The sequence below is a fragment of the Cyprinus carpio genome, chromosome A18 (assembly GCF_018340385.1).
Source record: "Cyprinus carpio isolate SPL01 chromosome A18, ASM1834038v1, whole genome shotgun sequence".
In the NCBI taxonomy this organism is placed as follows: domain Eukaryota; kingdom Metazoa; phylum Chordata; class Actinopteri; order Cypriniformes; family Cyprinidae; genus Cyprinus; species Cyprinus carpio.
The window spans coordinates 25,079,916-25,102,634 of record NC_056589.1 but is presented as its reverse complement, the minus strand read 5'-3'; the positions used below and the strand labels follow the sequence as shown (position 1 = coordinate 25,102,634).

General features: G+C 35.4%; 1 protein-coding gene across 1 annotated transcript in view; it reads right to left on the bottom strand.

Moving 5' to 3' along the window:
- Nucleotides 1–22,719, bottom strand: part of LOC109108892 (SH3 and multiple ankyrin repeat domains protein 3-like) — a 225,644-nt gene that overhangs the window by 107,752 nt on the left and 95,173 nt on the right.

The window sequence follows — 22,719 nt, the reverse complement described above, 5'->3', positions numbered from 1 at the left end:
ATTTAGGAGTCTGACCTTTCAACGATATATAGTTTTGTCATGATTAGATAAGGATTTAGTGAAGTAAACGTAGGCGTCCCGTATACGGGACGGGGTGACAGGTAACAGGTTAATATCATATAACACAATATTTCGAAATCCACTTAACATTTCCACAAGACGGAGTCTACTTTGAAATCAAATGATAGCATTCACCCAAAAATCCAGTATATTTTCATGACCTGTCACACAACCATTATCATGTAAGAATGGAAACAAAGGAAAGGACTGGCTAACAAGTACCATTAAAGTGATCTTCTGGCCGAGAGTTTCTGATAGATGCTCAATCATAACATCTGTGGCACAACAGTGCCTTGAGGCAAGACAATGCAATGCAATACCACAAGACTTTCTCTGTTAAAAGGAGAATTTAAATAACTTTACAGCTCAAATGCACAACAGAAGATGTTTTGAAGAATACTGGGGTCCAAACAACACTGGACCCCATTGACTTTTATTGTATAGACTGAAAAAAAAAAATCAAAATATCATCTTTTCTTTCCGTGAAGGACTGTACACGTCATGAATGTGGTTGTGAGTTACTGGCAAATTTCAATTAAAAAGCTATGTGAGAGGAAGCAGTGCCTCCACATCACTATGACTGACAGAGTACTGTTTAAATGACAATACCTGCCTTCACCGTTCATATCCGTTCCTCAAATCAAGTCTGAATGGGTCAAACTAGTGGACATGGATGGACTAAACAGAATAAACAACACACACAGACAAAGTCACCTTCTGAATCTTAATAAACCTGAAATGATTATCTGTGACTGAGTCTGTTTTTATTGGCTTCTTAACTAATGGTCCAAAAAAGAAGGTGCCTATTAACAATAATAGTCAGTTAACAGATAATAGTAACAAAAACAAGGTACAGTTATAATATATATTTAATGCAACAATTAAAAACTTATCATCATAAAACTGATGAGACTTTGATGTGGTTTCAAGAAATAGTATGTTAATTTAAACATGTTAATTACAGAGTAAACCAATAACCCACTCAGGCAAAGTCATTTTTGGTCACAACTGAAGCTAAAAAAAAAAAAAAAAGAAAAGAAAAATTAATTTTCTGATCTCTAGACTAATGGTAAAAAAAAGGTGCCAACACTGTAATTTTTTTTTTTTTTTTTGAAGTTGCAAATAAAACAATAATTGGAGTATGTTTTACAATAAATTAATTATCCCGTAAAATTCCATGTTTTAATTTAACGTGTAATTTTCCATTTCTTTGTAAATATTTCTGAGTGAAAATTGTTTCACCAATTTTTTTTCAGTGTTTTAATAATAATAGTAAACAACTGTTAATATTAACAACAAAAACAGTGTATTACTACAGTTATAATATTGGAGAATTGTAACATTTAAAAGCTTTTCAAAATTTTTGAGACTTAAAAAAATAGTAAGCTAATTTAAACAAACAAAAATATTATAGTGTTTAAGTATTGGTCTGGTGTTCATAGTGCAATGTAAATGCTATACCAGAACTCAAAATGCTATTTAAGCAATAAATAAATAAATAAATATTAAATTATTCTGAAACTTATTTTTCTAAGTCTAAAAAACACAAATGCAAAGACATTGTCTTCTCCTTTCGAAGTCCAGCATATGCCGCTAAGCACAACATATAGCATGACATTAGTGTAGCTCTGTCTTACCATCTCTGGTCTTGCAGCCTGTTACATAAAACCCTCAGAAGATCGAAGCTGGCCAAACACACAGACACTCTCACACGTGCACACACACACACAAACACTCTCTCTCTCTTTCTCACACACCTGTCCCCTGCCAAAAACCAGTAAAAGGCGTGGGTTTCTCACCATGTGTGGTGTTAGCTGATCTCCTTCATCTACTCTGATGTGCTTCAAGTCATCACACCGCCCTGATTCCACCCCGGCACACTACCATCTGAGCACCTCCGTCTCACACACACACACTCACACATGCTCTCCGCAGCTCCGCCTTTCCATGCGGTGAATATTAGAAACTCACTCTCTCTGTCCTCTCTTGCTCTCAGCCACTCAGGCTGTTGTTATGGAGATGTAATACAAAAGAATTGTTGGCAGAGAGAGAGAGAGAGAGATAGAGAGAGAGTTGTGTGTTTGTGTGCGAGTTGAGTGTAAAACCTCAAGTGGTTATTTGATGCACATAATCTCATTGGATGGTGGAAAACCAAACAGCTTTTCAGCTATGAGAAGAACAAATCATAATATAATATTACAGCTCTCAGTTTCTCTCGGTCTTTCTCTTTTTTCCCCCACATACTGAATAAAATTTCCACAGATTTTCAGCTAGAGTACAAATACTGCTTCGCTTGCACTGAAACCTGACTCAATTACGTTAGCTGGATTGCTCATATCTTAACAGTGGTTGAACGATATTATGGATAATGAAAGTTACAAGTCTGCATGATGGGTTTGTGTTTTACCAGCTACTTATTCCAGTGTTTTTACTAGCAATAATAAAAACCCAAGGTGACACAATGGTTGCGTCTTTTTTACATCCACAACCATTAAAAAGTTTAGAGTCTGTAATATTTTTTGGAACGAAACAAGGATGTATTAAATTCATCAAAAGTGACAGTAAAGACAATTATTATGTTGCAAAAGATCTCTATTTTTAAATAAATGCTGTTTGAACTTTCTATTCATCATAGAATCCTGAAAAAAAAATATGTACCACAGGTTCCACAAAAATACCGAGCAGCACAATGGTTTCAAATGCTAATGATAATAAGAAATGTTTCTCGAGCAGCAAATCAGTATATCGGAATGATTTCTGAAGGATCATGTGACACTGATGCTGAGTAATGATGCTGAAAATTCAGCTTTGATCACAGGAATAAATTACATTTTAAAATATGGTAAAATAGTAAAACTGTTATTTTAAATTGTAAAAATATTTCTCAATGTTTTGCACTATTCTATTGCAGCATATGTAATGCCTGGTTAATTTTTGGATTACACCGATTCGACAGCATTTGTGGCAAAAATTTGATTACCACAAAAATGAATTCTGACTTCTTTATTGACGTGCATTAATAAGATAATTAGTGTAAATCATGGAGGTCATATGTTAAAGTTTTACTTTTTTAATCAATTATATTTACGAAGTGATATATTGACACATATCCAACATGCAGTCAAGCAGTTGTCTCTGGAGAGCTCTTGACCAGTCTGGAACAGATGTGACATATATGGGCCATCTACTGCTCAGAGAAAGCACACACACACACACGCACACACACCTTAACAGCTGGCCGCTCTGTTGCATCAACGAAGCAACTCCTCCATTATGTAGATAAATATTGTTGAGTGTAACACAATGAAATGATGAAATACATCAGACTGGAATCTGTAATACAACAGCAGCCCTCGAGTAAACTGCAGGGAAACATTTTTACAAACAACAAGAGGCAAAACTGTAAAATCAATGAACGTTTCAGGACTACAAAATGAAGCTATTGCTTAACATTTCAGCACAAACAAACATCAATGTGTTTGCAGCTGCAGTTGAATTGGGAAAGTGGGCATCATTTAACTCTCGAGTGCTCCAAACTCAAATTCCCATCATGTTTTGTTTTTGCCATTGCAAACAGACACAAGTTCATTGCTGAATCGTGCAGGGTTTTTATTTATTAATTTGTATTTTTTTTTTTGTTTTTGCCATTGCAAACAGACACAATTAACTGCATTGGTTTAATGAAACCAACTGCTATCTGACCTACAATCCAAATACATTTAGTAAAAAATAAACAAAATCAAGACCATTTGAGAACATAAATGCAATGCTTTTGTTTGGATAATTTTCTCAATTTTCTATGCCCATCTACAGTATATGGCTGTATCTGTGCAGATACTGGACTGGACTGTTCTGACACTGGTTCTTTTGGACTGAATGGAAGCTCGAGATGATCTCCAGATGTGAGGATCACCATCCAAGCCATGGCATCATTTCAAAACTGGGATCTCACCCATTCAGGATTTACAATGCCAGGCCACATGCTGGCATTCAGAGCATGTGTACAGCACCGTCCCTTAGGCATGAGCAGATGAACTCAGATTTCAGATCTAAAGAGAATATAGGGCTGTGACTAATATGAGAGAGACTGCTGCTGACAACCATGTGAGGGCTTTTCTATTACTGCTTCAAACAGTGCAGTACAACAGACGAAACAACAGCAATAAGATATTCATTTATAGATACGTCAGATTAAATAAAGACTAAGATAATACAAATATTCAGTACCATTCAAATGTTTGGGTTCTGTAAGTTTTTTTAATGGTTTTGAAGGACATCTCTTGTGCTCACCAAAGCTTCATTTATTTGAGCAGAAACAGTAAATTTGTGAAATATTATTACAATTTAAAATAACTGTTTTCTATTTGAATGTATTTTAAAATGTCATTTATTCCTGTGATGAAAGCTGAATTTTCAGCATCATTCCTCCAGTCTTCAGTGCTACATGATTCTTCAGAAATCATTCTGAAATGCTGATTTGCTGCTTAGGAAACATTTCTTATTATCAATGTTAAAAGCAAGATGTGTAATTATGTTTTTACCAGTTTACCTTCAAACTTGCAACCAGTAGTAAGTTTACAGTTTACAGTAAGTTTACAATGTGATGCCATAAGACAATATTAAGTTCAACAAAATATTTTTTGATTCCGGAATTTTTTGCTTTTGGTTTATCTAAAGGTGCTTTAAAGAACTCAAGAGGCTTTAATTTCCTCTGTTAACAGATTACATCTTAAGACAATTAAAAAAAAAACATTGAATATTTTTACATTAAGAACTTTTTAAATTCCTAAGAACAGTATTGCCTACATAATATTCCCTATACAGTGAAAAATGGTGGATAAGAATAGGATTCTTTGCTGAACCTATAATGCACAACAACGAACAAGAACCTTTATTCTGAGTCTTCAAAGTCAGTTCCTGCTCATGAATATGAAAATCATTATTATAATATGGATGTTCAGGAAACATTTAAATTCTGTTTAAAGGCAAAATAAAGTACTGTAGATGTGTTAGGAATTTTAATATTTATTTTTTCTTTCGTACTTCCCAACACAAAACGGCAAGTGATTTAGCACTATTGCATCAAAATAAAGAGACAAGCATTTCTGGCAAGCATTAACGCTATTCTTCATCAGCAGTACACATAATGTATAAACAAAACTACAGTCAACATCCACAATTACAGCTCATTATGATAAACAACAATTTGCTTCTGCCGTTATTCATAATTCACTCAACTCAACTTGGGAAAATTGAGCCTCAAAGAAAATGATAAGTTTCCAAACTGAAGAATAATGTGACAATGTTAATGCATGTTCACTTAAATATGATCATTCAGACATTATTACACCACAATATACAGCATTTACATTTCAGGACATATCACACATGCAAACGGCATGATGAGATCACTAACTTCTGTGATATCTGCTGCGCTTCTATGATATAATTATACTAAACAGATGATTAAGTAGACACAGAATACAATCTTAACTTTATGACAAGTAAACCAACACTACAATAGTCTCATTTCACATCTCAAGGAATTTGTATATTAACGCAAGGAAGAGAAATTAGATAGTAATGTGAATGTAATTGTATGTTGTAAAATGACTGCAAATGGAAGAACGCTGAAAACTTTGGTTTAACCTGATCATCTTAAGGGGAGCCATTAGTCAAGAAATCTGACTGAAAGATGTTAATGGCAAAAGCGAAGGGATAAACCACCAGCAGATATTAAATGAAGGGTAATTAAATCTCATTAGCTTCCAAGAAGCGATTTGAACATCTGGAGCTTCCAGAGACACACCAAATGTTTGTGCCAAAGATAGTGGAAGACCACATGTTTGTGTATAAGTACATTACATTCTGTTTAACCTGAACACAGAAACAGAATGACTATATATATATTTCCATTTAAAGTCATTTCATTGGGGAAAAAAAAAAAAAAAATTATATATATATATATATATATATATTATATATATATATATATATATATATATATATATATATATATATGTATATATATTAGGGCTATCAAATATTAATCACGATTAATCACATCCAAAAATAAGTTTATGTTTACAATATATGTGTGTAATTGAGTCTAAAAAAGAATATATGTTATGATTACTATAATCATTCAAAATCTGACTTTATACTTCAGAAACCAAAAAATAATCATTCAGAATCTGACTTTATACAGTAAAAATTCCTAAATCAACAAAAAATTTTTTTTATAAAACAGAAAACAGAGTGATGCACTCAGTTGCGCCCCCTGCAGATAAAAACAACAACAATAATTAGTAAACAACATTCTGCTGTCCAGTGAACCTAAAATTCTGCCAATATCTGCTTTTCAAAGTTTCACAAAAACTGATAATTGGCACAGCGTCTTGTACTGAAAGGGCCATCCCAAAACATAAATGTACTACATTCACGTCGCTAGTCAGTGAACACTCATCTCCCACAGCGCATTAGTGCATAACACTACGAATGCAAGCTATGCCAGAGTGTACAGATGTAGTTCCCTTCCCCCAGAGCCCGGCTGTGTTGTACTATGCATACCACTGAATCTGGGTTAGGGCAGTGTCAGTGCCCGCAGGGCGATTTTTGCCACACCACTAAACTAAGTGACCCACACAGAAGTCATATTCAGAGCAGCACTCCCTCTCTATAAACCCTGCTATCATAGGAAAAGAGGCCGCTTTAAGGCAGAGGTCTATTTTATATTATTTAAGAGCCTAACCCACTGTTTTGGGGTTTATATGTGTGTCGGTATGAAATATGCAGGAACATGATAGAGCCATACATGAGAGAGAGAAGAAGAAGTGACAGAACAGGGAAAATGGATGTGAGGGATCATGATGAAAAGAATGGAAAGAACAGGAAAAGCACAGAACAAGGATAGGAAAATATATTTGAAATAACATTTTTTTTGTTGTTGTTGTAACAATGTAAAAGTATTTACTGTCACATTTGATAAATTGAATGCATCCCTATGGTACAGAAGTATTAAAGTATAATAGTTCACCCAAAAATGAATATTTGCTGAGGCCATCCAAGATTTAGCTGATTTTGTGTATTTATCAGAACACATTCGAAAAAATTAGCATTCCATCACTTGCACACCAACAGATCCTCTGCAGTGAATGGGTGCCGTCAGAAAAAAAAAAACATCACTAAAATCCATAAGTAACCCACACAACTCTAGTCCATCAATTAATGTCTTGTGAAGTGAAAAAAACTACAGTACGTATCTGTAGGAAACAACTGTCGATAAACTGTCGATTCTGGTAAAAAAAAAAAAAAAAAAAAGAGTCAATAATCCATAATAATGCTTCCTCCAGTGAATAAGCACATTCGCTGTTGTCCTCTTACATCCACCAATTTATTTTTTTTAGAAATGCATGAGCAAGTGATGTAATGCTACATTTCTCCAAATCTGTTCTGACGAAAAAACAAACTCATCTACATCTTGAATGGATTGAGGGTAGGTAATTAATCAGCAAATTTTCATTTTTGGTGGACAATTTCTTTCTTCTTTCTGTTGAACAATAGTGTACATGACGAAATGCAATTATGAGCATGCAACCACATTTGTTAGCTGTTTACTATTATGATAACGCAAGCACTGACCCTGTAGACAAAAGTGCTAATACTGTACACCACACCAAATTACCTGAAGAATTCATTGAGCTTACGTCAAATGCATGTAAGGTCATATACATATTACAGAGAGTTTAGAAACACAGTTTGAATGAGTTTGTAATTAACCTCATAGGTTAACGTGTTGTGTGTGTTCCTTTGGGGCGTTATGATTTAACAGCCAGATTCATAAATAACAAATTACACATTAACTTCTCATGGACAAATGTGATGCATTTTATGTGTCAGTGTTCTTTTTTTTTTTTTTTTTTTTTTTTTTTTTACATATAGAAAAAAAAAAAAAAAAAAAAAAAAAAAAAAAAAAAAAAAAAAGAAAAAAAGAAAACTACACGCATGTGCGCAGACATTCTTGATTCATGACCATAATTTAGCTCCTCTTAATTTTCAAAAGATGAGTTGCGTTGCTAGGGTTACCTAACAGCAACACATCACTCACCTTAACAGCTCTTGTGCTGCTGCTGTAATGAGCTTTACACTCACTGAGTCTTTCTCACACGTCCACTTCGCTATCTGAAACGGGGACATTTTCCATTCTCTAACTCTAACAGGAAACTTTGTGCATTTTTATAATTAAACGGTATATTGTCATTTTAAAACCATATATAAATAAAAGGATGTATTAAATTGTTCAAAATACATTTATAATGTTACAAAAAGATTTCAAATAATTGTTGTTCTTTTAAACTTCTCTATATCAAAGAATCCTGAAAAAAGATGTAGCACTGTTTTCACAAAAAACATGAAGCAGTATGAAAAAAAAAATTCTAATAATAAGAAATGTTTCTTGAGCGGCAAATCAGTATATTAGAATGATTTCTGAAGGATCATGTGACACTGAAGACTGGAGTAATGATGCTGAAAATTTAGCTTTGCATCACAGAAATTAATTACATTTTTAAATATATTAAAATGGTAAAAAAAATAATAATAATAATAACTAATAATATTACTGTTTTTAATATATTTTTGATTAAAAAAAGGCAGCTTTGTTAAGCATAAGACAATTTTTTCAAACAAATGTAAAAAAATTTAACCGACCACAAGCTACACACAAAGACATATAATTACATAGCAAAAAGTAGAATATTTACTTTACTTTATATATTGTTTTCCAAATGAGCTGCGTGAACTCATTTCTGTGCACAAATATATGCAGTTATTAGTGAATGCGACCCATTGTTACTTCTCTCAAACGAGCATTACTGTTCAAAAATACATCTAGGCCGTAATGATGGTCAAAGATGCAATTTTCACAATTTTTTTTTTTTTTATCATCAGTGAAAACAATCCCATACTGTACATGCACACATGCTGAGAGTAGGAGTAAAAGAGTCCCATTCAAATCCACATGAACACTGCATGTTACACGTGCTGCTGTCACAGAAGCCTTTGTCATGAGCGGTGTTCTCTTTGTCTGCCTCTGTTAGTCATGTGACATATGAAGCAGCATACTGTCATGTGTTGACATACACAAATACACTAAAGCAGAGTTACGCAAACAGAGATAAATGTTTCAGCTGAAACAAGCAATTAAATTACAGTGGAGGTTTGAGTTCATTTAAACAGAAAATGACAGAAACAACTTGCCATTTTACTTCTTGACAACAAAGCTTGATACCATTAATATTCATTTAGCAGATACTTTTATCCAAAGTGACTTACAAATGAAGAGCATAAGCAATTCATCACAGAGCCAACAATATTCATAACATACAATGCCAGGTTTATTAACAAGCTAGATTTGCTTTCTAATACACTATTCTAATGAGAATATATACTCAGAAACCCAAAAACCCTGAATAGATTGAGTCTCTTGGCTCATTAAAGGCTAATCTCTCTCTAATTATGTTAAAGTGATAGTTCACCTGTAAATGGAATTTATTTCCTTCTCGTACATAACACAAAAGGAGAATTGCTTCACTCAATACATTGAAGACATATAGTGACCAGTCAATCCTCAGCAAAAAAAACAAAGAAAAAAAAAAACACACTTTTGTTACTTGAAACAAAATAAATGTTAACAGAAATAAAATTAAATATGAAACACCCTTTTTTTAATTCAGCTGGTTGCTAAAGGAACATTTCTCATTTTCATTAGGAATGTCTCAAAAAAAATAAAAAAAATAATAAATCTATATAGACCTTTAAAAATAACTAATAGAAATGTCTAACAAAATTAAATTACTAAAACTTTAATTTTAAAATGAAAATGGAAAAAACAAAAACCACTTTAAAATATTTGAAAAAACAACTATAATAGTCATAATACTCAAATGTGGTACAAGAAACATGACAACATTTGTATTTTTTTCCAAACAAAACAAAAAGGAAAATCATACATTCTTGAAAAAACATGAGGATGAGTAAATGATGACAGATTTTTATTTTTTATTTTTGTGTGAACTATCCCTTGAAGCAATCCAGAAAAGCAGCCTGAACCAAAACAACTGATACTAAGTGTGAGACTGCTTGACTTCTGAAGCAGACGCACTTAAACACATGCAGCCAAACCTCACACAATAATCAAACTTAATCAGCTACGACTGCTATCTGTAATTAAACTACTGGAGCTGAAACACCTCTATGACACTATCAGTTGTGTTTTCATGTCCCTCTTGATGTCTAGCCTGAAGTCAGAGTTGTTATTTTCAGAACAGGTGTGTATGCAGCTTCTACTACAAGAAAAACTAAGAAAGAATGACTTGACGTGACATTCTGACCTCGATGGCTGGATGGCGGGTGGTTTTCTCTTTTTCTACCCTCGGCATAATGTTAGAGATCCCCATCGCTCTGGCACAGCACACGACATACTGCTGCTGACTGACCACTGAGAGACACACACACTCTGAATGACCACACCAGCCCCTCCCAAACACACACACACACACACACACGTTGCCAAATACACTGAAACACATTTGGTGTAGGATTTACTACAATTACTTCACTCAGAATTTGCTAGTTAATTTCACAAATACCTTCAAAGAAATCACAAGTAACATGGAATTTTGTAACGTTTTTATCCAAAGTGACTCACATTGCTCGTCTACACTGAAAAAGATTTGAAGAAATTAAGCATTAGATCACTTGCTCCATAAAGGATCCTCTGCAGTGAATGGGTGCCGTCAGAATAAGAGTTCAAACAGCTGATAAAAGCATCACAATAATCCACAACTAATCCACATCACTCCAGTCCATCAATTATTGTCTTGTCAAGTGAAAAGCTGTGTATTGTAATAAACAAAACAATTATTAAGACATTTTTAACTTCAAACTTTTGCTTCCAGCTAAAATATGTGTCCTCTATCCATTATATTGCTTTCGCTAGTGAAAAAATCATCTCGACCTGAATCTGGAGATAAATATGCACAGATCAAGCACCGTTTACTAGCAAAAACAGTCCAAAACAGTTTAATATGTCAACCAGGAATGGACTTTTTCACTGGAGGAAGTTTTATTATGGATTAAGTGATGGTTACAAATGGCTTAAATGAAGGTATTGCTTCTTACAAACATACAGATTTTCACTTTAGAAGATGTTAAAGGGATACTCCACCCTAAAATGAAAATTTTGTCATTAATCACTTACCCCCATGTTGTTCCAAACCCGTAAAAGCTCCGTTCGTATTCGGAACACAATTTAAGGTATTTTGGATGAAAACCTGGAGGCCTGTGACTGTTCCATAGACTGCTAAGTAAATAGCAGTGTCAAGGTCCATAAAAGGTATGAAAGTCATCGTCAGAATACTCCATCTGCCATCAGATGTGCAATCTGGGTTATATGAAGTGACGGGAAAACTTTTTGTAAGCGAAGAAAACAAAAATAACAACTTTATTCAACAATTCCTTTGTCAACAGTCTCCTGTGTGTCTCTCCATATCACCGTATGCTGCGTATGCTCTTCTGTATCATCCACGCCACAAGCATCCTTTATGATCCCTTTAATTCTCTGAATCTGTTCTGATGAAGAAACAAACGAATCTACATCTTGAATAACCCAAGGGTGAGTAAATTGTTTTGTATATTTTTATATTTGAATGAACTACTCTTTTAACCTATAACCATAACTCATGTTGTGTAATACATTATGACTACATTAGCCATAATGCAACATGTGCTTATTCATTCCCAAACCAGCAAAAGGAAATGTAACTTCACAGTTATGAATGGCTCAAAACGCTAACTCCTGTGTTTGTTTTATTTTCTGAGTGTAAGGCGATGAACGTAAGATGACTGCGTTTCCACAGGTTTACAGTGTAATGACAATGAAAACAGGGCTATGTACACAGGGTCTGGTTATTCTCTCAGGCGTGGCATTGATGTGATTTTTAAATATGAACTTATTCACTGCAGTCATAAAGCTGAGCGCAGTCACTCCACATACTGCTGACTTCAGCATTCAATATACACAAACACATGAATATTGTGTGTGCGCGTGTGAGTGAGTGAATTAATAATGTTTGTGAGTCTGTCTGTGTGTGTGTATGTGTGTAAAGGAATGCAAGGAATGCCTTCCATCATCAGATCACGAACAGACCCACAGAAAGAGAAAAGCTTGAGTCAGCGTTGCCATCCATGTGCCTCTGATAGCCCCAACAAGCAGAGCATGGCACAGTCCAAAATACACCACACACTCCCACAATACACTCGCCTTTCCTCCAAATATATCCAGCACATCCCATCAAACTCCCCACATAACATAAATCATCTTAGCCAAAAACATTCCCTACACCTCCCATAAACATCATCCTACCGATATACAGTATATTGAACACTGTCCATAATATTTCCTACATTTCCCATTATATGCCTCACCTTATCCAATAACGTTCAAAAGCTGGGGTTAGTAAGACCAACCTCCGCCCCAAAAAAAATCTTTATTCAGCAAGGAAGCATTAAATTGATAAAAAATGTTAGTAAAGACATTTTTAATTAAATTATATTCCAAACAGAATGCTGTTATGAACTTTCTATTTATCAAAGAAAAGATCATAATAAAAATGCTTCTTGAGCAACAAATCAGTATATTAGAATGATTTCTGAAGGATCATGTGACACTGAAGACTGGAGTAATGACGCTGAAAATTCAGCTTTGCATCACAGAAATTAATTACATTTAAAAATATATTTAAATGGAATAAAAAAAATTCTAAACTGTAATAATATTTCACAACTGTCAGGGATACATCACCATCACAGACACCTCCATCCTCACCATCACCTGTTCTCAATCACACCCGATCCCAGCCACCAGAGTACTGATCACCTGCACCTGCACTCATTTATACTTCCCAGTATAAAGCCACCTGCACTTCAGTACTTTGGCTTCCGGTCTACCGTTCACGACACTGAACAGTACCAGACTCTTGCTACACTAACCTGTGTCTGTTTTACCTCCAGAAACTCTAACGATCCTCTTGTGGTTTCCCTCATTGTCTCCCCAGTCTCCTGGATCCCTAGTCCATACTCCGAAATCACAATCTAATATCCACTATTGGGAATTCTCTCTGGACTGTTGCCACTGCCAATATTCTCACCTGCCATTCACTCTAAATTCAGACTGTTCAATAAACCTCATTATTTTACTAACCTCCCGTCTCTACCCTGGTTTGTGACAACAACATTACTGATTTTATTGTATTTTTGATCAAAATGCAGCACTGATGAGCAGAAGAGACTTCTTTCAAAAACGTATTTTTCAAAAAAAAAAAAAAAAAAAAAAACTTACAGTCCTCAGTCTTTATAACAGTGTACCTAATCCTGTCCATAAAATTCCCAATTCTCATAATATATAGTATTTCATCTGTACATCCATTATATTAGACCACTCTGTTAATGCAAGTTATTTTATTTACGGGCATTAATACCTATAATGCATCTAATCATATTACTATCCTCAGTTTTCAGAATACTTTGATAATACAGAAAAAGTAAGGGCTATTCATTTTATGAACTCACTACATGATCCCGTAATTTAACTGTATATTATATATATGTATATCCAACGCAATCCAAATTATTCCATAAATTTCTCATAATATACTTCGCTTTGCCTAGTGTTTATCCAACACAACATTCCATACATTTTAGAAAAAATGAAATTACACTTTCCCCATATTATATCTATTATGACTGTTAATGATCCGCACATGCACATCATAAGATTCATTATGTATACATATGGATATGTTATCCATAGTATAATATATGAATACTATTATAAATGTCCATAATATATCTAATAAATTACTTTCCACAGTATTCATAATCATAAATCTCTAATGACCCATGTCAGATAAATATCCTACAGAACCCCATTTGCTTCCTATAATTTACATAAATATATATCCAGCACTATGGACAATATTCCACACATTTCCTATTTCAAACTCATTTTACCCATTATACAACTAATGTGACCTTAAATGTACTCACTGTGAAAATATAACACAGCCCACAATACCTCATATTTCTTAATATAGCCTGCAGAACTCATAACATATCCAAAAATGGAAACACAGCACATTACACATCGCCTATAACATAACCCACTACTATTTGTAAAATTCCCAGCATTAGCATAACATTCCCATCAATACTCATAAAGCACCCATCACTGCCGGCACATTTCATAACAATGCGTCCCAAATCTGCTTATACATCTGATGGCATCCAAAAAACACCCAAGTCTTCCCATGATGCATTTAGCACTGCTCATAATGCATGTCATTTGTTCTAATGCCGTGTATAACGAAACGGACCGCCGGCACACTGGTGTTAATGTGTCGTGTAAATGGCATATGTGCTGTCCGTTATACTGACCCGAGAGATTGGCAGGCTAGCGGTTAGATGTCAGTTCCCCATTCCACAGTGAGTTAGTGTTGAGTTATTGCTCCGCTTTCCAGCACTTCACGCCTGACAGACGGCTCCTTGAGAAATCCATTTGTCTTAATGGGACTTCAGGAGTGAGTCCTCTTGGTAACAAAAAATGGTGACAAACTTACAATCTCTTTCTCAGACTCCATATAATCTGTCTCTCTGTCCACAGATGAGAAGAAGAGTAGTTTAAACTCTCATAGGTGCAGTTTATGGATGAACAACTGGCCCATTAACCTCTGACTGCTGCACAGAGAAAGAAAGATGGTGCTCTTATGTATCGGTTTCAGTCAATTTAATAAACGACTACTAGGCTGATGTTAAAAGGGATAGTTCACCTGAAAATTAACATTTTATCATCATTTACTCAACCACATGTTGTTCCAAACCTCTATGACGTACTTTCCTCCGTAAAAAAAAAAAGAAGTACTGATCACCATTTTCAATGGGAACCGGTTTCAAACTTCAGAAAATACCATAAAAGTATCATCAAACTAGCCCATACACTTTGCAAACTATATTCAAAGTCTTTCGGCCTAATATAACATTTTGTAAAACACATGACAAAACAACAGTGCAAAAGTTCCTAATGCATAAATAACTGCTGTTTCCTCCAGTTACCCTCAACACACCCTGCATGACATTAATTCATAGTAGTGAGGCTTACAACACATCAGTTCTTGCAGTCTGAAAGAGAAAAAGACAGATGTATTCATGCCAGAAGATATATGAGCAGCCATAAGGAAAAAAGCACATCCTTGTACCGTATGTTATGGTGGTCTGATTTTAGGTATCTGATTAATAATGCATCCTGTACATCATGCCTGCTGTTTCGATGTCATATTAACATCATTGAACAATTCTAGTTGTGTGCACCAAAAATGCCATGCTTTAAAGTAAACAGAAAGATAAAACAGAATACATGTCGTGTCCACTGGATCATATCCATCTGTTTCACAAAAGACATATGAGCAGTCTGAGAACATTGAATTACACAACCATCATTTTGAAGGCCTGGGCCATCTCAAAAATAGCAATTATGAAAATAACTCTTATTTATTACCGTCTAATGAACATAACATGGATATATGTGGAACAGCAGACAGAACTAGAAAGTCACAGATTGACAGAACAACAGAAAAAAATGACAGAATGGATGGAAGGGTGGATGGATGGATGGATGGATGGATAGATGGACGGAATGACAGATAAAATGATAGAATGATGGATGGATGGATAAACAGACAGTGGGAATGACAGATAAAATGTTAGAATGATGGAGGGATTGACAGAATCATGGATGGATGGATGGACGGACTGAGGGATGGATGGATAAACAGACAGGGAATGACAGACAAAACGTTAGAATGATGGAGGGATTGACAGAACCATGGATGGATGGATGGATGGACAGACTGAGGGATGGATGGATGGATGGATGAATGGATAGACAGAACAACAGATAAACTGTTAGAATGATAGATGGATGAATTAATGGAACCATGGATGGATAGAACAATAAATGGATGGATGGATAAACGGAATGACAGATAAAACAAAAGAATGATGGATGGATGGATGGATAGACTGAGATTGATAGATGGACAGATTCCTTTTGCTGCATGAAAAGGCTCCTGTGTATAAGTTGCATAACTTTATTTATTATTTTATTTCATTTAAAAGTAATAGCTGCCAATTTAAGATGCCAGTTTGTTCCAATAGACCTTAAGCGATTGACAAACAACAGTTATTATGAGCACCGAATGTTTAGTGCTGCTCATATTCAGCTGTAATTTAATAATTAATATATGAAGTATTTTCCTTTAAACACTGCAGATGTATAAGCTGTATAATGATAAATGAACTGTTTTGAATCCAGTATATCAGTGTGTACCAGTGCATGAGTGATTCTAAACGGTTAAATACTTCTGATGAAATAAAGCCCTGTGTGTGTGTGCAGCTGATGTGTAAGTACTCTGTGGCTGTACTGGACCTCACTCTGGTTTAATTAGGTCGTGTAATGGTCAGCCTCTGGGCAGAACCGATAAAAGAGTCCCGGGACAGCTCAGTGGATGGGACGCTATTCACAGCTCTATGCTCTCTCTCCAAACTCACATGCATGGTATTTTAAAAGCACTTCAAAAGTATTAAACAGAATTTAACCACTGAATACAACTATTTCTTCCACTTTATAACCTTTAATATATAATATTAGTATGTACCCTCTCTTGAAAACCTGACATGCATTTCAAAAACCTCCCTCAAAAATACACAAATAGTCATTTAGTAGATGATTTCATTAAAAGTGGCGTATAACAGGGTCAGTCCTCCTAGAGTAACCTGAGGTTAATTGTCTCATTCAAGGGCCCAAACCAGCAACCTTTAAAGGGGTCATATAATGCTGCTAAAAATAACATTATTTTGTGTATTTGGTGTAATGAAATGTGTTCATGCGGTTTAAGGTTAAAAAACACATTATTTTCCACATACTGTACATTATTGTTTCTCCTCTATGCCCCGCCTTCTGAAATGCGTCAATTTTAACATGTCTCATCTCTCTGAAAAGTGAGGTGTGCTGTGGTTGGCCAGCTATCCAGCGCGTTGTGATTGGCCGAATGGATACTGCGAAGGAGCATACCTTGGGCTTGCGGCAACCACATGTGACGACACCGGGCTGGACGCCACTTCGTCCACGGTGAAAGCCCATTCGGAGATCCACAGTGCAAAGTTGATGTATTTCCTCAGCAACCAGCACGGATCAGCTTTAGGCATGACAAAACGGATATCATCCTCTTTTGGAAGGCCAAAAAGTAGTTTCGCTTTCACAGTGAAACACACAGCGACTATACGACATGGCGGCGGTGGCAACAACAATACTACAACGAGAATAAAAGGTATGCCTTCTGTCTTTGCGTGAACATCCGGGCGGTGTTATGTAAATCTTACCACATACTGACGTAGTTATGTGGGGGCGTGTTAGAACGAGCCGTTTCAGGGGGCGGGGACGAGTCTCAACTTTTATAAAGAATATCTCTTTCGATTTGAGACTTTAGTCTTTGCAACTTTACAGATCTTCTTTATTCACCAAGAGCTTGTAACACTCCAAAGAGAAAGGAAAATTTGAAATCGCATCATATGACACCTTTAATGTTTAACCACCGCAAAGACACCGCATTTGAAAACAATAGAGAACTCAAAGCAAGTTTGGTTCAAACCTAATCAGCATTAACATACATTTCACAAACTATACAGTAGGCTACATTACACAGCAACATATACAGTAGAACATCACTGGAAGAGGCCAGAGCTGGCAAATATGGAGCAAACTAGTTCATGTTCTGTTAGTTTTACAGTAACTCACTCTCTCATGTGGAGTGAATATAGTGCTTGCTATCACACCAAGACATGCATATATATACAGACATATACAGTACATTACGCTACAGTTTCAAGTGCTTCCTGTAAAAAAGTAGCATATTAGAAAAACAACTGAGGTATTAAACAGATCTCATTTTTATAAATTAAATTAAAATAAGCTCAAACGGAGATATTTGCCTAAAGCAACTGCTTCTCCAAATAAACACCCTAGTAATGTCTCTTCAAGAGTTTCAGAAGAGATCACAACAATGTCAGATGAACTCTTGCTTGTTAGTTGTACATGATTTTAGTCCTTTAAATCTTTATAAACTGCCATCATAGCATACAGTATGTTGGTAATTATAGACATAATAATGTCAGATAATTATAGACATAAACTATATAATTTTCAGGAACATTAAAACAAATGACAGATATATACACTAATATTCAATAGTTTGGGGAAATCAAGATTTAACTTTTTTATTTAAGAAATTAATCATTAATCATTCTTTATTCAAAGACGCATTCAATTGATCAACAGTGACAGACATTAGTATAATGTTACAAAAGATTTCTATTTCAAATAATGTTCTTTTTTTCAGGTCCAGAATGTAATCCAATCACCCAAAATCCAAGCTAATATGAGGTGTAAAGGTGGTCTGTTGGTACTGGATGAAATCGACAGTATAAAAAGAGTGGGAAGAAGCACACATTCACCTCGTGTGCTCTCACAAGTCCCTAAAGGAAAGAGTCTCCCAAACATTCCAATACTGTTTTCCCAAATCTGTCATCTCTGTTACTGACTACACCTCCACATTCTGTCTGATCGTGCCGTCGCACAAGCGGCTGCCACTCCGATGCCTCGTTAAATCTCCCATCAGTCATTTCACAGGATCAAGAGATTACGCATCACAGCCAGTGTCATCTTCGTCAAGACACGCTGTCAAATCCACACGCAGGTACCACACACAATCAGAATTCCGGGCATGGCATTCAAAGGAAGAACAAGCAAGAACGAAAAACAGCTGAAAATGCTTGATGCTAAACTTTAACGCTTGAATCATTCTTGTTCACACCTTAAACACTCACACACACTTACACTGGAGCTCCACTGCTGTCTTGACATTCTATGCTACACTGAACACATGCTGATAAAAGAGACAAAACAATAAGCTGCAGTGTAGCTAATAATAACTAAAACTATTAAAAATGATTTTCATTCACTAAAAGAAGCTGTATTTTACATGAAAAACTTACAGGATAAATTGTTTTAGCTAGTTTGTCAAGAAAACATTTCTAATTTTTAAAGGATAAGTTCACTTCCAGAATGAAAATTCTGTCATCATTTACTCACCCTCCACTTGTTCCAAACTTGTATGACTTTCTTCAGTTGAAAAATGTTGGTATACGAACAGTTAATGGCCACCAATGACTTCCATAGTATTTTTTTGGACGTCAGTGGTGTGCGATGGTACAAATTACCAAAAGTGAAACTAAGATTAATGAAAAAAAAAATTAAAAGAAAATATAAAAATAAAAGCTAATATTAATAAATACTATAATAGTATATAAATAATACAAAAGTAACACAAAATTTGTAAAATTGAAAAAAAAAAAAGAGATAAAAACTAATATTGAGAGCAAGCTGATACTTATTTTCAGGTTATGGCTAATGATAAATTGTGATATTTAGTGATACAGTGATAAATAATGAATATTAAACTGTATTTTGTCTTAATAAATACTAAACAAAAAACTAAAACTAAATTCTAAAAACTAAAATAAATCTTAGATGCAGCAAGTAAATTTAGGCATCACAATATTACAATGTACAAAAAAATGGATATTTAATTTGAGATTTGCTAAATGTTACATTTAAGAGTGAAAAAATTAGTTATGCAAATCTAAAAGGAAAAATAAGAGAAATAAGCATGCACAATTAAATATCCAATACTGGCTGATATATCATATTAGTTTATTTATTTACATTGTAATATTTTTTTTTATTCAAATTGTAATAATTATTAATTTTCAAATTGATATTATTTTATTTATTTATTTATTTTGTAATATTTATTTATTTGCAAATTGTGTGGATTTGTATGGTTCTTGTGGAGATTTTCACTGATCAATGCACACCTGGTAACTTGGTACCAGTGTTGGAGCTAACTTATTGAAATTATTTATTTTACAAAAAATTGGCAAGATTATCTCAATTAATTGTACTGAATAGGATGTAAAAAATGTAAGAATGACTTAAAAATGATGAGCAAACAGTTCTATTTCACACAGTATGCAATCAAAACTGTGTATGAATTTACACCTGACCCAGAGTTACATCACAGCTTTTTGGAAAAAAAATTTGACCATTAGATGAACAATGACAGCAGAAAAAAAATCCTGCAGCCAGTTCTGTCTCTCTGTCCCTGTACCAAACTGTCTAACACATTCAAAGGGAAGTTACTCTGCTATAAAGCCACGTACACACACTGATGGAATGCAATGCAACACACACACACATACACAATCTAAACAAGACAGACAAGGAGATACAGACACATAGAGAAGTGTCAGAGAGAGAACGGGATACCTTACTGTTGATTTTGGACTTCTTGGCGTCCTTGTGCGGCTTCCTGTTCCTCCGCTCTCTGCCGTCTCTCCGTCCGAGCGCTCCCCCCATCTCCTCTCATCACACACTCATCCACCACATGCCCTCTCACCTATCGCCTGGTCTTCTCCTCCTCGTCCTCTCTCTCTCCACACACTCACGTCTCGCCGTAGTGCTGCCCGCTCACACTCTCTCTCTAACATGCGCGCACACACGCTAGCGTGTGATGAAGGGGTGATTTTGCTGGATGCGGTGACGGGGTGGGAATGTGAGGGGGAGAGGGAGGAGAAAAGGAGGAAGAGGGGGAGATGTGGCGGTAGTTTTGAGGAGGGGAGGGGGGAGACAATTTAGGGTTGAGCCAGTAAGAAAAAAGCTCACGTTTATTCATTCACACGCATTTGTTCATGCTGATGGTGTGTGTCACATAGAGAGCAGTGATGAAACGAATCTATGTTCTGACAACACAGACACACACACTATGCAGTCGACTGCAGCATGCTCACTGACCAGAAAAGATACGACTGCAACTACATTAAGCCCCGCCTCCTGCTTGATGTGATTGGTCGGAGGGAAACCAGAGTGCTAGGTATACTTTTCTCTCTCTTACTTTGATGTCTGAGACAGGACGTGTGATTGGTTGATTAAATGATAGTGTATTCAGACTGCTTGGAAACAGTATTGATACAATATATCAGCCAGGATGTCTATACACTAGAGAAAGCACCGATTGAGTGCCTGATGGATATGAACTTGTAAGATGTGAATATGCTCTACAGACTGCCTCGTCAATGAATAATATATCATTTTTTCTCTAGTTTTGTTTTTGTGCAGGGGTCGTCAACAATTTTCATTTGAAACAATAGTTATTGATGGGGAAAAATAATTTCTTTTGATGTGTTTTTAACACTTTAAATTTTTATAGTTTTAGTTTATTAATAACGTAACTTTTACATATTAATAAAATTAATAGGAGCTGTATTAACAATATATTAATTTTAATTAAATCAAGTCACCCTGCAGCCTTCTTGGAAGTTGGATGAGGCCCCCTAGTGGGTCCAGGACCCCTGGTTGAGAACCACTGGGACACTGATCACAGCAAGAGCCAAAATGTGTTTAGTGCTTTAAAAGTGGGATGAAGGAAGGAAGGAAGGAAGGAAGGAATTTGAAGACACCTTTAAGGAAGGAAGGAAGGAAGGGAGGATGGTATTTAAATATGCTGCTTTTCTGAGAAAGAAGGAGGGAAGAAAGAAACGAAACAGGGAAGGGTGGGAGTAAGGAAGGAAGGAATTTAAAGATGCAGCTTTTCTGAAAAGGAAGGAAGGAAGAAAGAAAGAAAGAAAACTTTTCTGAGAAGGATGGAAGGAAGGTAGGAAGCAAGAAAGAAGGTTGGAAACAAGAAAGGAAGGATGGAAGAAAGGAATTTAAAGATGCCACTTTTCTGAGAAGGAAGAAATGTTGGAAGGAGGGAAGGAAGGAAGGAACAAAGGGAGGAAGGATGAAGAAATTTAAAGATGCAGCTTTTCTGAGAAAAAAAAGTAGTTAAGAAGGAATGAAGAAATGAAGAGAGGAAGACAAACTAGTTAAACACACTGTTATTGTTATTGGCCCATGATGTATTAATAAACATGCATTTACAGACACACTAGTCCAGATCACTGCAGTGGAAACAATCTATACCAGTATAATGAACTTATGCAGGGTCAGGCGATTGCTGCAGTCTCTCTCTCTCTCTCTCTCTCTCTCTCTCTCTCTCTCTCTCTCTCTCTCACACACACACACACACACACACACTGCATTCAAGGTGTGTTATAAGAGAAGAAACCACAAAAGCCCAAACACACAGACAGACAGAGAAACAACTCTTAGATGTGGCTGTTGTTTTCTCTCGCTGCAGATCTGTAATATCATTCAAACACTGTATCAACATGCTCCATGTCTTTATGTATGGAAAAACTCTTTCTGAAAGAAACTATAGCCCTATTGAAACTAGTTCCCTCAGGTCAGTAAAGTCATGTTTCACAGATATATTTTGTCAATTCAATCCTGTCTGAATCGAACATGTCGGTGTAAATAACAAATTACCTACTTTCTGCAGTTAACTCAGCCATCCTCTGAGAAATCTAATTCTGTCTGGATAGAAATGT